Source organism: Hemitrygon akajei, chromosome 8 (genome assembly GCF_048418815.1).
Source record: "Hemitrygon akajei chromosome 8, sHemAka1.3, whole genome shotgun sequence".
In the NCBI taxonomy this organism is placed as follows: Eukaryota; Metazoa; Chordata; class Chondrichthyes; order Myliobatiformes; family Dasyatidae; genus Hemitrygon; species Hemitrygon akajei.
The window spans coordinates 133,979,693-133,993,315 of NC_133131.1; the positions used below are offsets into that span (position 1 = coordinate 133,979,693).

At 40.3% G+C, this 13,623-nt stretch overlaps 1 protein-coding gene across 1 annotated transcript in view; it reads right to left on the reverse strand.

Annotated features, from left to right (window-relative positions):
* Nucleotides 1-674, reverse strand: part of LOC140732273 (rho GTPase-activating protein 21-like) — a 188,908-nt gene extending 188,234 nt beyond the window's left edge. The window contains 1 exon segment of the mRNA XM_073054679.1: nt 283-674. The gene's annotated coding sequence lies outside the window, so the exon portion shown is untranslated.
* Between the last annotated feature and the right edge of the window lie 12,949 nt (nt 675-13,623).

A 13,623-nucleotide genomic window follows, 5' to 3' on the forward strand; every position in this document is an offset into this window, starting at 1 on the left:
GTCGCTAGATTCGATGTGCCAGCTCCAAGAGAGAGGGACAAGTTAACCACTACCTCCTGCATAAGATCCTGATCAGAAACAATTTCCACATTCCGAGCCGTGCAGAAGCCCCCGATCACCACTCATTACCCCCCCCACCCCACACCGCCCCACCAATCTTCCACCGAAGCCGAGTGAGAACCCGATCCGCTCGGTAACCAGCCTCCGCCGCTCGCAACGATCGGGTCCCCCCTTCCGTTCAGTGGAGCACTGGAAGGGAAGGATCCTCTCCCGCCAGCACACCTTGTGGCGCCGTGGGACGAAGCGAGGCCTAGAAGCCCCCTTAGTCCAAAAGGCTCCTCGGGCTGCCATCCCCCAGTGCCGACTGCACTCCGCCGGCCGCCGCCTCGCCGTCCGCCGCCGCCATGGCTCCTCCGCCTCCCGGTTGCTCTCCCTCTGCCCACTTCGGCCACTGTCACCCGCCGCTCCCTCGAGTCCAGCGACGCTGCTCAGCTCCTCGCTCCCACACACACACACCTAAACACAATGAACGAGAGGCTTGAACACTAACGTGAAGCCCGACTCGTCGTCGCCGCCGCCGCCATTATTTTCTCCCTTTTTCCCCGCTTCACCGAATCCGCGTAGAAAAAGAGAAAAAATATCGCCCAAGAACACAGCCGCCGGCGGACAACCAATCACAATCGGGTTTTCAACTGCGGCGTCACGGACCGACAAATAGGACAGAGCGATTCATCCACCTTCTCTTCCCCCCCCCCACCCCCCTCCCTTCCCATTCCTCGCGCTTTCCAACTATTATTCCCAATTCCTGGCCAATAGAAAAGTAGCTCGCGCTCGCTCCTTCTGACCGCCCTCCCTCCCCCCCCCCAGCACCCGCACCCTCAGTCCGCCCCGCCGGCCAGCGATCCCCCATCCCCAAATAAACATCGATACACTTGTTAAAGCTGCAGCGTTAACCGATTGAGCTATCTGATTTTAACACTTGTTTCTCCTGTGCCCGTGTACATTATAATTAATCGTTCATTTTTAAAAAAAATATGCAGTGGAAAATTAAACAAAGTGGATGCAGCGCGGATCATTGTAGTGTGGTGTGATCTTCAGCACGATGTGAGCTGCATAGAAATTAAGCGTGGGGACGGATAATTTACTACAGTTCGCCGAACAGTTATTTCTGTGGCAGAACGCGTAATTGCAAGGCTGAGAGGTTAGGCGACACATTCTGTAGTCTGATGTACTGCGTAGCTGTCATTCATTCATACCAAATTCGAGGGAGAAGGCAGGTTTTGATATAGCTCTCGATATTTAATACTTTTCCCCCAACATGTTTTGCTTTTATTTTGGGGTTTTTTTTTCATCGCTTATTGGGCAAAATAATGCTGTAAATCATTGTAACGCGTTTCACGCGCATTTCCCGGTTTTCATCATCATGGTAATCTGAAATTCCTTGCCGGATGGATTTAAAACTCTCCACTCATTTTTCACAGAGGAAATGATGATGCTTTTCTTTGTTGATTTTTACTATTTATATTTTGGTGCCTTGCAGAGATTTGTCAAAACCTTCTAGTTTTGTTGGCAGTCTCACAGACGGAAAAATATTCTAATTTCTAGCAGAAGGCTCTTGTGATGTAAATAATTTATCGTGCGGTTTAGTCTGATTCTCTAGTGTTTTGAGACCTATCATATTTTATGTTAATTCGGCGTCGCGTCCTATTTTCTCGCAGACCACTCCTCTGAGAGTTATCACTACCCTTTCATTCATTCATTTTCTCCTGACATCGCCAACCTTAATCCTTAGATTCACACCCAATCGACCAAAGAGCTTTCTAATGATCAACAATGCGTCTACCTCGTGATCTAGTGTTCTAATTCTGAAACTAATTCGGCATGCTGGTTCCTGATTATATTCATCGAAATCATATACTTCACAGGGAGTCTGATGCCGCAGATATTTCACAAATAGTGTAACAAAACGCTCCGACATATTTTGGGCAGTTTCAACACAAATGAATGTAGTGTGATGATGCAACTTTGCACACGGCTGGTTGCTCCCGACCCAAAACGTTGACCAGCCTCCTCGCCTCCACTGATGCTGCCTAACAGCAGTACTGTATATATTTTTCTCTAGATGCTATCATCTGCAGTCTGCTGTTTATTGCTTGTTCTCAAGGCCCCGTTTATTCTCAATTAGTGAGCAAAGGTTCGTCAAGACTCTTGCCTAATTGTTAATAAAATGACACAGCCGAGTTCACCCCAGGGCACTTTGTATACAGTTGGTCGAAGTGCAGCGCCGTAACGTGCGCAGTTCGGACGTGGAAAGTGTTCGGGGAAGATAAAAATAAAAATTTTGAAAATCGTTATTTAAGCTTTTAATTTGAACTGAACGTTGTCATTAGAATCACAAAGGCCAGGGGGCATTGCCAGATGATTTAAATGCCAAAAGGGCACTGCTTTCAGAGAGTTTAGATAACTATATTTTACACTCGTTTTGAGTGTCGCTGGTGTATCACTTCCCAGCAAATGAGTGGATACTTACGTAAGCTAGATAATTGGAGAGGGGGATTCACTGAGGTGGGGAGTGAAAGACTGAACATGTGGATTTGGGTGCCTGAAGCTTTATACATTAACATCAGAACTCAAGAAGTTAAGTGCACAGAAGGAGTATGATAGAGTATTAAATCTTTTGTCTTTATTCTTGAAAGAAAGGGAAAGGACCATATATTTACTGGGAGGAAACTAGTTTGCCCAAACATGGAGATCCTGATCAATTTAACAGCAAGTCATCGTTATCACTTATTTACTCCATTTCCTTCCCTAAAGATCGAGAGGTCGGCCAGATGAAGAATTCAGGCAGACATCCACGCGTCAACGATTGCATTTAGACAGCATGTAATGGTAATGCTGCAGCTCAGCAAAGTAGAGATGTTTGGGTAATTACGCTGTCAATCAAGTTTGGTAAGAAAATCAGTCAAGCCATTAAGGATAAATTTATTCACAAATTTATACATAACTACACTCTGCTTACTCGCTTTTTAAAGAAATTATACAGCTTTTATTGGGAGAAGTCGTGCCCTATCATCCTCTCTCTGCAGCCTTATTGGGAGAGTGAATATAAAGGACATTAACTCTGCTTCCTTCCTAAGGCACTGCCTGGCCTGCTCAGTATTTCCAGCATTACTTATGAGTGCCATTTTTGTTTAGTACTTAAATCGTATAATAATTTTATTTTATCATGATATTCATGGAGAATAATCCCCAAAACGAATGATGACAGACCTTTGGTTCCCCACAAACACTTTTCCATGGCAAAGAAATATATGAATGTTTTGTCAAATTTATTCGGACCATTTTCCTTCTGATCCAAAAATGTGCCCATACTATTGTTTTTTTGGACAAATTCTAGCAGGCCTTTATTTGCTTGAGGTTGTGCATGAATGATTTCTCACTGTCCTATAAATGCTTATCATGTCATTTGTTTCAATGGTTAGTATTGATCTCCCACAGTGATGTGTTAGAATCTGCATGTTGCTCACACTCATGGAATGTCGATAGAATTCTCTAATTTGATTAACATCCATTCACCATAGCCCATTCATTTCTCACATACTTTATCCATGACTCAATGTCTAATTTTCTGAAAGAGAATCAACAAAAAACATTAACTCTGTTTTCTCTCTCCACAAATGCGTCCTACCTTGCTGATTAATCTCATAACTTCCACCTGTAGAAAACTGTGAGAATTTCTAACCTTCACAAAGGCTAATTTCTTGTTACTATCTATTTTTGCTGTATAATTCTATGGTTCCACTTTTACCACATACTGTTATATCTTTTATTACAATTTTCCATAATATAAAATACAAATATTAATTCTCAATGTGGCTTCTTCATTACATCCTTCGATTTTCACTTTCTCTTTATTACAGCAACTTTCCAGGGTATCTTTTTATTTCATGTTTCTGTATAATTAATTTTTACTGGAATTCCACATTATTCTTCCTACCAACTGTGTGTAAGTGCCAAACCATGGCCTGGTGCTTTCTCACAGAAGCTAATAAGAATCACAAGGAGACCTTTCACTGGCTACATTGTACTATCTTATTCAAACAGTATCAACTATAAAGTAGACCTATGTTCCACCACATTTGATAAGTAGTGTCAGGAGAAAATTTGGCTTAAAATAGCTCATCATATAATAAAACTAAAGCATAGCTTCCCACTATAAACTTAGGTTGTTGTGAATAGTCTTTTGCCCCATGCTGACCATTTGTGAGCTCTGTGCTTCTAACAGTGATTCAAAGCATTCTTAGAATTTTTTGCACATACATTTTCTCAGTAAAATCGGACACAATTTGCATATTTTATATTTTTGCTTCTTTCATCCTAGCAACAAACATTAAGTTGAAATGTATACAATGATATACAGCATGGATATTTAATGTACTAACCTAAAGGATTGGTATTTTGCCAAAGGACATGCTGTAAGATTAATAATTTCATCATATGTCTTATTCATGAATAATTGATTGACATATAAGTAGGGATCAATAATTACTCATTTGTGGTCACAGGCCAAATTCAGAAAATGCAGTAGTGGGCAAATGTCTATCATGTATTAATTAACAATAATATTGAAGATATAATGCTTTACTATTAAGTGATTCACATCACTAACTGCAATGAATTGAAAATGTATTTCTCAATGGAATCGTCTCAGTATTTTCTTTCATTGATACACAAATGTCATCTCCCATGCTTACATGCCCAGGAAGGAATCATATTTCAATGCCAAAGGTAGAAATCCAATCAACAGCTTTAGAAGTAATATCAGTGGTGAGGGTCTTAAACTAGTCTTGCAAAGGAGTGGGACCTAAAGCAGCAATGTTACAGATGAGAAAGTTGAATCAAATACACATGTTTAATCAAAATTCCAGTAGGCAGGGAGGATTAGGGCAGGAATGCAAGTGAGAAAAATCATGTGGGCTAAACTATTAATATTAATGCCACAAGCCTGACAGGTAAGGCAGATGAACTCTGGACATGGTTCAACACATGTGATTTGATAATACGGCTACTACAGAAATATTGTTGAGGAACATGTCAGGAACTGTAGAGGAGGCTTGACCCAAATGCACAGTAGAGGAGACTATTTAGTGGTAAACAATAACTTTATTAATAAACTGCAAAATAACAAGCCATGAGGGGACGCATAACAAGAGAGAACAAATACTTAACATGACAAGGCAACAAGGTAACTGAAGGCTGGGAGCAACTGGTGGAGGCTGGCTGGTTCGATGAGTGAACAAAAATCTGAGCTGGGTTTAAATAGGCTGCAGGTGATGAGTTGGAAATGAGTGGCAGGTGATTCCTGTTCACTGGGTGGAAACTGGGAGGTATCTGCCTGAACAGGCCTGGCAGAATGGACAGGACTGGCAGAAAAAAGTTCAGAAGCTACTGGAGCTTCCAGTGTGAGAGAGATGGAGGTAAGAGAGTAGGGGAAAGTTTGATTAGGGAGAACATCACAGCAGTATTTGGAGAACATATTTTCATGAGAACATTCTATTACATTATACAGAATGGCTAATTCCCCAGGCCTGGCCAGGTGTTCCCTAGGATCTTGTGTGAAGCAAAGGAAAAGGATTGCTGGGCACCTCTGGAGATTTTTGTATCTTTGTTAGCCACAGATGAGGTACTAGAAAATTTCTACCTCAGTCTTTTGGAAAATGCTTTGCCTTTTTAAGAAGGGCTGTAAGTACAGTCCAGGAAATTATAGATTAGTAAGCCTTCCATCAATGGTGAGGAAGTTACTGGGTGGCATTCTGATAGATACAACTTAATTTAATTGAAAAAACTAGGCCTGATTTGGTATAATCACCATAACTTTGTTTGCGGCAGATTATGTTTCATGGATTTGATTGAATTATTTGAAGAAATGACCAAGAGGATTGATAAGGGCAGGATGTGAATGATATCCATATAGACTTTAGCAAGGCCTTTGACAGAGTCCCACATGGTAGCAATCTTGTACAGTCACAGTATTTTTCCCCTTGGTGATGAGCCTAAAAAGGGTAGGGTTTTAAGGCAGGTTTTCCCACACAAGAGTGTGGTGGGTGTACGGAATGAACTGCCAGAGAAGAGGGTAGAGACAGGCGCAATTACAATATTTAAAAGATATTTGGAAAGGTACTTAAATACAAGAGATCCTGTAGACGATGAAATCTAGAGTACTGCTCACAAAATGTTTGAGGAACTCAACAGGTCAGGCAGCATACATGGTGGGGAATAAATGATCGACGTTTTGGGCCAAGGCCCCTCATCAGGACTGGAAAAGAAGGGGAAAGAAGCCGGAATAAGAAGGTAGGGGGAGGGGAGAGGAATACAAACTGGAAGGTGATAGGTGAAGCCAATTGCTTCAAGGTAGGTAGATGGGAGGGGGAATTAAATCAGAAAGTGGGAGATGATTAGGTGGTAAGGTTAAAGGGCTGAAGAAGAAGGAGTCTGAGAGGAGAGGAGAGTGGACCATGAGAGAAAGAGAAATAGGAGGGGTCCCAAAGGGAAGGGATAGGCAGGTGAGGAGAGGAAAAGGGGTAAGAGGGGAGTCAGAATGTGGAATGGAGAAAAAGAGAGGGGGAAGGGGAGAAATTACCAGAAGCTAGAAAAATCGACATTCATGCCATCAGATTGGAGGCTACCCAGACGGAATATGGAGTGATGCTCCTGTATCATGAGAGTGGCCTCATTGTCTTCCCTCGTTTCTAGTCCTGGTGAAGTGTCTTCGCCCAAAACATCAACCGTTCATTCTCCTGAATAGATGCTGAGTTCCTGCAGCATTTTCTGTGTATGTTACTCTAGATAAATACATAGGTTTAGTGAGATATTAGAATCAGAATCAGGTTTAATACCACTGGCATACAGTTTGTCATGAAATTTATTGTCTTTGCAGCAGCAGTACAATGCAATACATAGTAATAGAAAAAACGTGAATTACAGTAAGTTTATGTGTGTGTGTGATTCTGTGTATATATATATATATATTTATATTTATATAGTTATATTAAATAAGTAATGCAAAAATAGGAAATTAAAAAGTAGTGAGATAGTGTTCATGGGTTCAGTGTCCATTCAGAAGTCTGATGCAGAGGGGAAGAAGCTGTCCCTGAATTGCTGAGTGTGTGCCTTCAGGCTGCTGTACCTCCTTCCTGATGGTAGCAATGAGAACAAGGCGTGACCAGGGTGATGGGGTCCTTAATGATGGATGCCATCCTTTTGAGGCATTGCTACTTGAAGGTGTCCTGGATACTGCAGAGGCAGCTTATCTCTGCAGCTTATCTTGATCCTGCGCAGTAGCTCCATATCAGATGTCAGTAGAATGCTCTCTACGGTACACCTGTAGAAATTTGTGAGTGTCTTTGGTGACATACCAAATCTACTCAAACTCCCAATGAAATATAGCCGCTGTTGTGTCTTCTTTGTAGCTGCACCAACCTGTTGGGTCCAGGATAGATCCTCAGCGATATTGACACCCAGAAGCTTCTCACACTTTCCACTTCTGATCCCTCTGTGAGGACTAGCGTGTGTTCCCTCATCTTAGCCTTTCTAAAATCCACAATCAGTTCTTTGGTCTTACTGGCATTGACTGCAAGGATGTTGCTGCAACACCACTCAAGCCAAATAAGCCAAAGTCAAGCAAGTGGGATTAGTGTAGATAGGCAACTTGGTTGACATGGATGAATTGCTGCATAACTCTATGAATTTATGCTGTTACTGTTTGGCATACACTTAAAACTTATTTGTTAAGAAGGTGGTCTGGTAATTTTATTAAGGTTTACAGACTTTTCAAATGATTTAGTTTGCATTACAGAATCATTGGAATAGTCTAGTCACATAAATACAAAATGATGAATGGGGAAAGTAATATTTTTTAAATGACAGCATAATATAAATGTAATACTATGAATTTCTTGTACATGATTATATCTTAGAAAGGCAGATCTAGGTAACTGCACTGCCTTTCAATGTAAATCAGTCAGCTGCAAAGAAGTATGAAAGGAGTAATTGGTTTCAATGCAGCTTATTTCTTCCAAAGATCTAGATTAACAAGGATAAGGGTCTGACAAAAATAACTTTGGGCTGCTTTGTGAAACTGTCTACGCATTAATACTGTGCCTCACAAACTGCTTTGTGGTGTAAATGGGAAGCACTCCAGTCTGCTACAGACAGTGCAGAGTATTACACTCATGATTTCAATTCAGTGTTCATGCAGCTGTTGTCAAGTGACAAAGAGCTGATCCAAAATAATTCCAACAGCTGTATTGTATGTATGTGCCAGAGATGTCAGTGGTTTCCATTCAGTTCAGTAACTCTCAGCTTGTATTCTGTAAAGATACTTATTTTGTATTTGGAATGTATATGTACTGTATAGCATTTAATTTGAGATACATTCATTTTGTTACCTTTCTATTATTCAACCAATAAAATTAAAACAAATGTTATTGAGTACTTTTGTTTCAGTCATGATCATTTGACCCTGGCCTGCAGTTCTAAAGGGGACCAACTATGTTCAGCTCCTCCCAGGTAATTTGGCTCCAGTTTATCAGTTTGAGACTCACCCAGATGAGAGATGCTGAATGCAGTTTGATTTGCTTTGAAAATTATTTTTTTTTGAAACATAATCAATAAATTATCTACTTATTTCAAACTTTAATTCAAAGCCACCTATTATGTGGATAGCTTAGATGCTCCAAATAAAAGCTGTCAAGGTATTTTCATAGTTTTAGTTAAGTTTTGAAGGTAATTTCTTGTAGGCACAATATTTATTTATTTATTTGCTTGTTTGTTTTTGCATTCATTTATTTATTGAGATACAGCATGGAATAGCCCGTTCCAGCCCTTTTAGCTGTGCTGCTCAGCAATCGCCTAATTTAAATCTAGCCTAACCACAGGACAATTTATTATGACCAATTAGCTCAACAACTGGAACGTATTTGGACTATGGAAGGAAACTAGAGCACCTGGAGGAAACCCATGCGGTCACAAGGAGAATGTACAAACTCCTTACTGACAGCGGTGGGAATTGAACCCAAGTCACTGGTACTGTAAAGTGTTGTGCTAACCAGTACTCTACCGTGCTGCCTGATTAGGGACAAAAATCTTTTTCACTTATTGGCCATGACGTTGCGACAGGAGTAAGCCATTCAGCCCATTCAGTCTCTGTTTTGCCATTCCATTAGATTAGGCTTGATCTTGATCAAGGTTGCATTCAACTTTATTGGTGGCTTAACTTTTAATTGCATTGTCCAACAAAAGCATATAAATGTCAATTTTGAAAATTTCAATTGACTTAACCTTAGCAGCTTCCTGTTGAAAATTTTTTTCCCGATTTCTGCAGCCACTTGAGTGAAGGACAAGTTCCTGTTTTCAGTTATATCCCTCCAGAATACAAGACTCATCTACACAATATAACTCATAATTATACCACTTCAATTTACCTTCTGTTACTTAATTCTGTACTATAAAAAGAGAATGGAATAGACTTTCTTCCTTAGTGTAGTCTTAGCATTGCCTTCCTTTCTTGCTTCATATTCCCAGTATTCAGATTTTAACAAATTTGAACTTGTGTTGCTTTAGGCTAAGTTTACAGCTTATGTTGCTGACTCACTTCAGCTGTGGCCCCGAAGAGCTCCGTGGATAGGGCATAAAAAAATCTGGAACTTTGTGGAGGAGTATCAGGTCAAGTGACTGTGCCTTTGAACTTACAAAACCAAATCTTAAATTTATCTGTCACTTATATCTCTCAGTTGAGTAACTCATAGAAGTATATCATGGTAATGCATGATACGGACTTGACAGGAGCGAGAAGTTAAAAATAGTTATACCAAGGGGTGATTCTTCTTATTGGTTAACTGTTCACAAGTTGCAACTTAAGATATTTAGGGTCAAGCGGATTGAGAATTTGCTCCAAATTTATCACTTGCTAATTCAAGCCGAGGATCTATCATGTTGAGGCATTTTGAATACCAGATTCATGGGTAACGAAATAGGTAGTATTCTAAGCCCGGCACAGGGCATGATCCCAAAGTCACTAAATCAAATATGGTAAGCTTCCCCTTCAGGAGATCAAATAGATCAAATAATCTTGTCAAACTAAAAATGTATGTGCACAATATTAGAAAATAATTTGAATCCCAATTGTTAATCAGACAGACATTGTGTAAAGAATCCATGACATAGAAGCAAGAATGGACAAAATGGGCCCTCAAAGTTATTGTACTAGTCAGTAAGACCCTTCATCTGAAGAGCACATCCAGACCCAATTTTCTTATCCCTAGGTGTCCAAAAATCAATCAACCTCTGTCTTAAACACACTAAACAGACAAAAATCTGCAACACTCTAGGGAAGAGACTCCTAAATATAATCTCATATTTTCTTACAACAGCGATTTTGCACGATCTTCATTCCTCTCTCCAGGGTGCCGGAGACTTTCACTGTCCACCGTTGGGTCACTTTAAATGCTGGTCCAGATAGACTGAAACGACGAGAGCCCATTTCACTAATTCTCTGTGGTGGTCATCTCCACGGCACTAAGGCTATGAAGACTGACCCGGCTGCTGTGCTCCATGCCTGCTAATATGATGAATTGATAAGTGAGGTTTTGGGCCTACTCTGGGCTGTGCTGGGGTTTGGATCTGGAGACTCAGTTTTGGTTCAGAATGCTGTCGTTCACTTCAATTGTTTGCATGATTTAGTTTGTTTTTCTTTTTCTTGTGCATCGAGTGGTGGTTTTTTTTTATTTTCATTTTTTAAAAATTGGGTTCTTTTGGGTTTCTTGCTCTGTGGCAGTTCTCAAGGTTATATAATTTATACATTATTTGATTACAAATGTACTTGAATCACAGAAGGAGGCCAATGAGGCAGCGTTTAGAACACTCACATCAATCTCATTCCTCCACTTTATTTCCTGGTAACCTCTTCTCTCCCGTATGCTCATCAATGCTCAACTGTTTCTAGCACTAAGCACCCATACGAGGTATAATTAACCAATTAACCTATCAAGCAGCATGTCTTTAGGGTGTAAGGGGATAACTGGATCCTGGGGTGGAGGGGGGAATCAACATGATCATTGGGAAGATTGCACACAGATAGCCTTGGGATGAGGTTCAAACCTAGGTCACTGGAACTAGGAGCTGGCAGCCTTAACTGCAGAGGCATCATGTAACACCCATTGAGCAAAGAAAATGCGATTCTTTCTGACTCAGCTCAGAGCTATAGTTCCTACCAGATGTAGAAGGCTTGTCAGAGGGAAGTTCATACAGACAAACAATTTGGAGATTGTTTTACCTGCTGTTAGAGGACGAATAGAATTTTGCAACCAGAATAAAACGTATATCCACAGGACAGACAAATTTAGCTTTAAGAGAACCTGTGAAATACATATCAGTCCCTGCTTATATTACAACATTTTTATCGAAGACAAGATGTTGTTCATATTACCTTGGAAACTACTGAGAACAATGATAATTTGAATCGAATGCAGCTTTTTCCCCTCTTGGCTAAAGGACACTATTCTATTATGGAGGTTTTCTTTCATGAGAATAAAATGCAAAACCTAAATAAATATCCAGAATTCCTCTATCCTGTAAGGGAAGTTGATCAATTGCTTTCATTTCCCAAAATTCTCCCTGCTAAAATGTTTGAAGAATAGTAAGGTATTATTTGTCTTCCACCTGCTTTTCCTTTCTCTTTGTTTTGCTTGTTCAGACATAATTTCTTACTTACCTTGTTCTCAACTTATAATTTGTATAGAGATTCATGATTAGGTTACATGATGCTGCATTTCCCAGCTAAACTCCTAACAACCAAAATGGAATCAGATTTTACATGGCCTGTTCGAGTCTCTGTATAACCTTCTTAACAGTGGGATTAGTTTTGCCTTTGTTACATTTTTAATTGACATAGTACAAGCATTAACTGAAAGCCAGACCAAACTCTGGGCTCAGCTTGTGCTCTGTTTGACCTGGACAATGGCTGGTCTGCCTACATCCACAATTAAACTTGCAGCAATGAAAAGCAAGCTCCAGTCTCATCAGTACATTACTGCTGAGATCCTGTCTAATTACTTTTAATGGGCAAATTAAATCAAAGGAGTGCAACCAGCCTTTACTTTCTACCAGCATTTTTCCAGCTGCTCTCATTGGGAAATACAGTAACCAAAATTAGTGCTCTGGTCTTAAATCTATAAAATTATTTTAATATGAATTTGATCATAAGTAAGTAAAATAAAACTGAAATAGATAATTACAGAATGATAGATTTGTTACAAGAAAGAATACCATTTGGTCCATTGAACATGTTGACTCTTTTCCCATGGACTTGCTAACTGTCCTCTCACAAATGCCTCTTCAGTTCCCTTGAGAAAGTTCAACTTGATTCTGTTTCTACGTATTAACCCCTACATGAAATTCTAAGTGCCTACTATCTGAGTTAAAAAATATTTTCTCCCATTCACCTTCTATCTTTTAGCCAAGCTTTTAATCAACCCTTGAACCGTTATCCCACTAAACCACTTAAATCTCTCTGAATATTTTTGTTACAGTACTAATCTTTCACCTTGAATCCCTTGTTCCTCTTAGCCATTTTCAGTACCCTCTTGAAGTGTTTCAGATCGTTAGAGCAAAGTTGCTAAAATTGCCTGCAAAGTAACAGTTTCATTGGCATTCAGCAGTCTGAGGTACCCACCTGCTTCAAGCAGGCTTCAGTTATACTGGTGCTCAAGAAGAACGCGGTAACCTGCCTCAATGACTGTCACCCAGCAGTGTTTTCATTCACCGTGATGAAATGCTTTGAGAGGTTGGTGATAAAATTTATCAATTGCCTGAGGAGTGATTAGGACCCGCTCTAATTTGCCTACTGTCACAGCAGGTCAACAGGAGATTTTAATTCATTGGCTCTTCACTCAAACCTGAAACACCTGAACAGTGAAGATATGTGTATCAGAAAGACCTTCATTGACTACAGTTCCGGACTCAAAACTAATCATCCCCTCAAATCTGATCAATAAGCTCCAAAACCTAGGCCTCAATATCTCCTTGTGCAAATGGATCCTTGACTTCCTCACTTGCTCGCTAGTGAGTTCAGCTTGGTGACAACATCTCCCCCACAACTGCCATCAGCACAGTTGCACCACAAGGCTGTGTGCTTAGCTCCTTGTTCTACTCGCTCTATACTCATCACTGTGAGGCTAAGTACATCTCTAATGCCATATTTAAGTTTGCAGATGGTGGTGAATCAGCACATAGGAGCAAGACCTAAAATCTGGCTGAAAGATTTTCAGCAACCTCTCGCTCAAAATCAGCAAAGCCAAAGAGCAGATTATTGACTACAGGAGAAGAAAACTGAAGATCCATGAGACAGTCCTCATTGGGGATCAGAGGTGGAGAGGGTCATCAACTTTAAATTCCTCAACAGTATCATTTCAGAGGATGGGTCCTGGGCCCAACACATAAGTTCCATTACAAAGAATACATGGCAATATCTCTAGTTTCTTAGATGTTTGCAAAGATTCAGCACGGCTTCTAAACTTTTGTCAAATTTCCATAGATGCTTGGTGGAGTGTATATTGACTGGTTGTA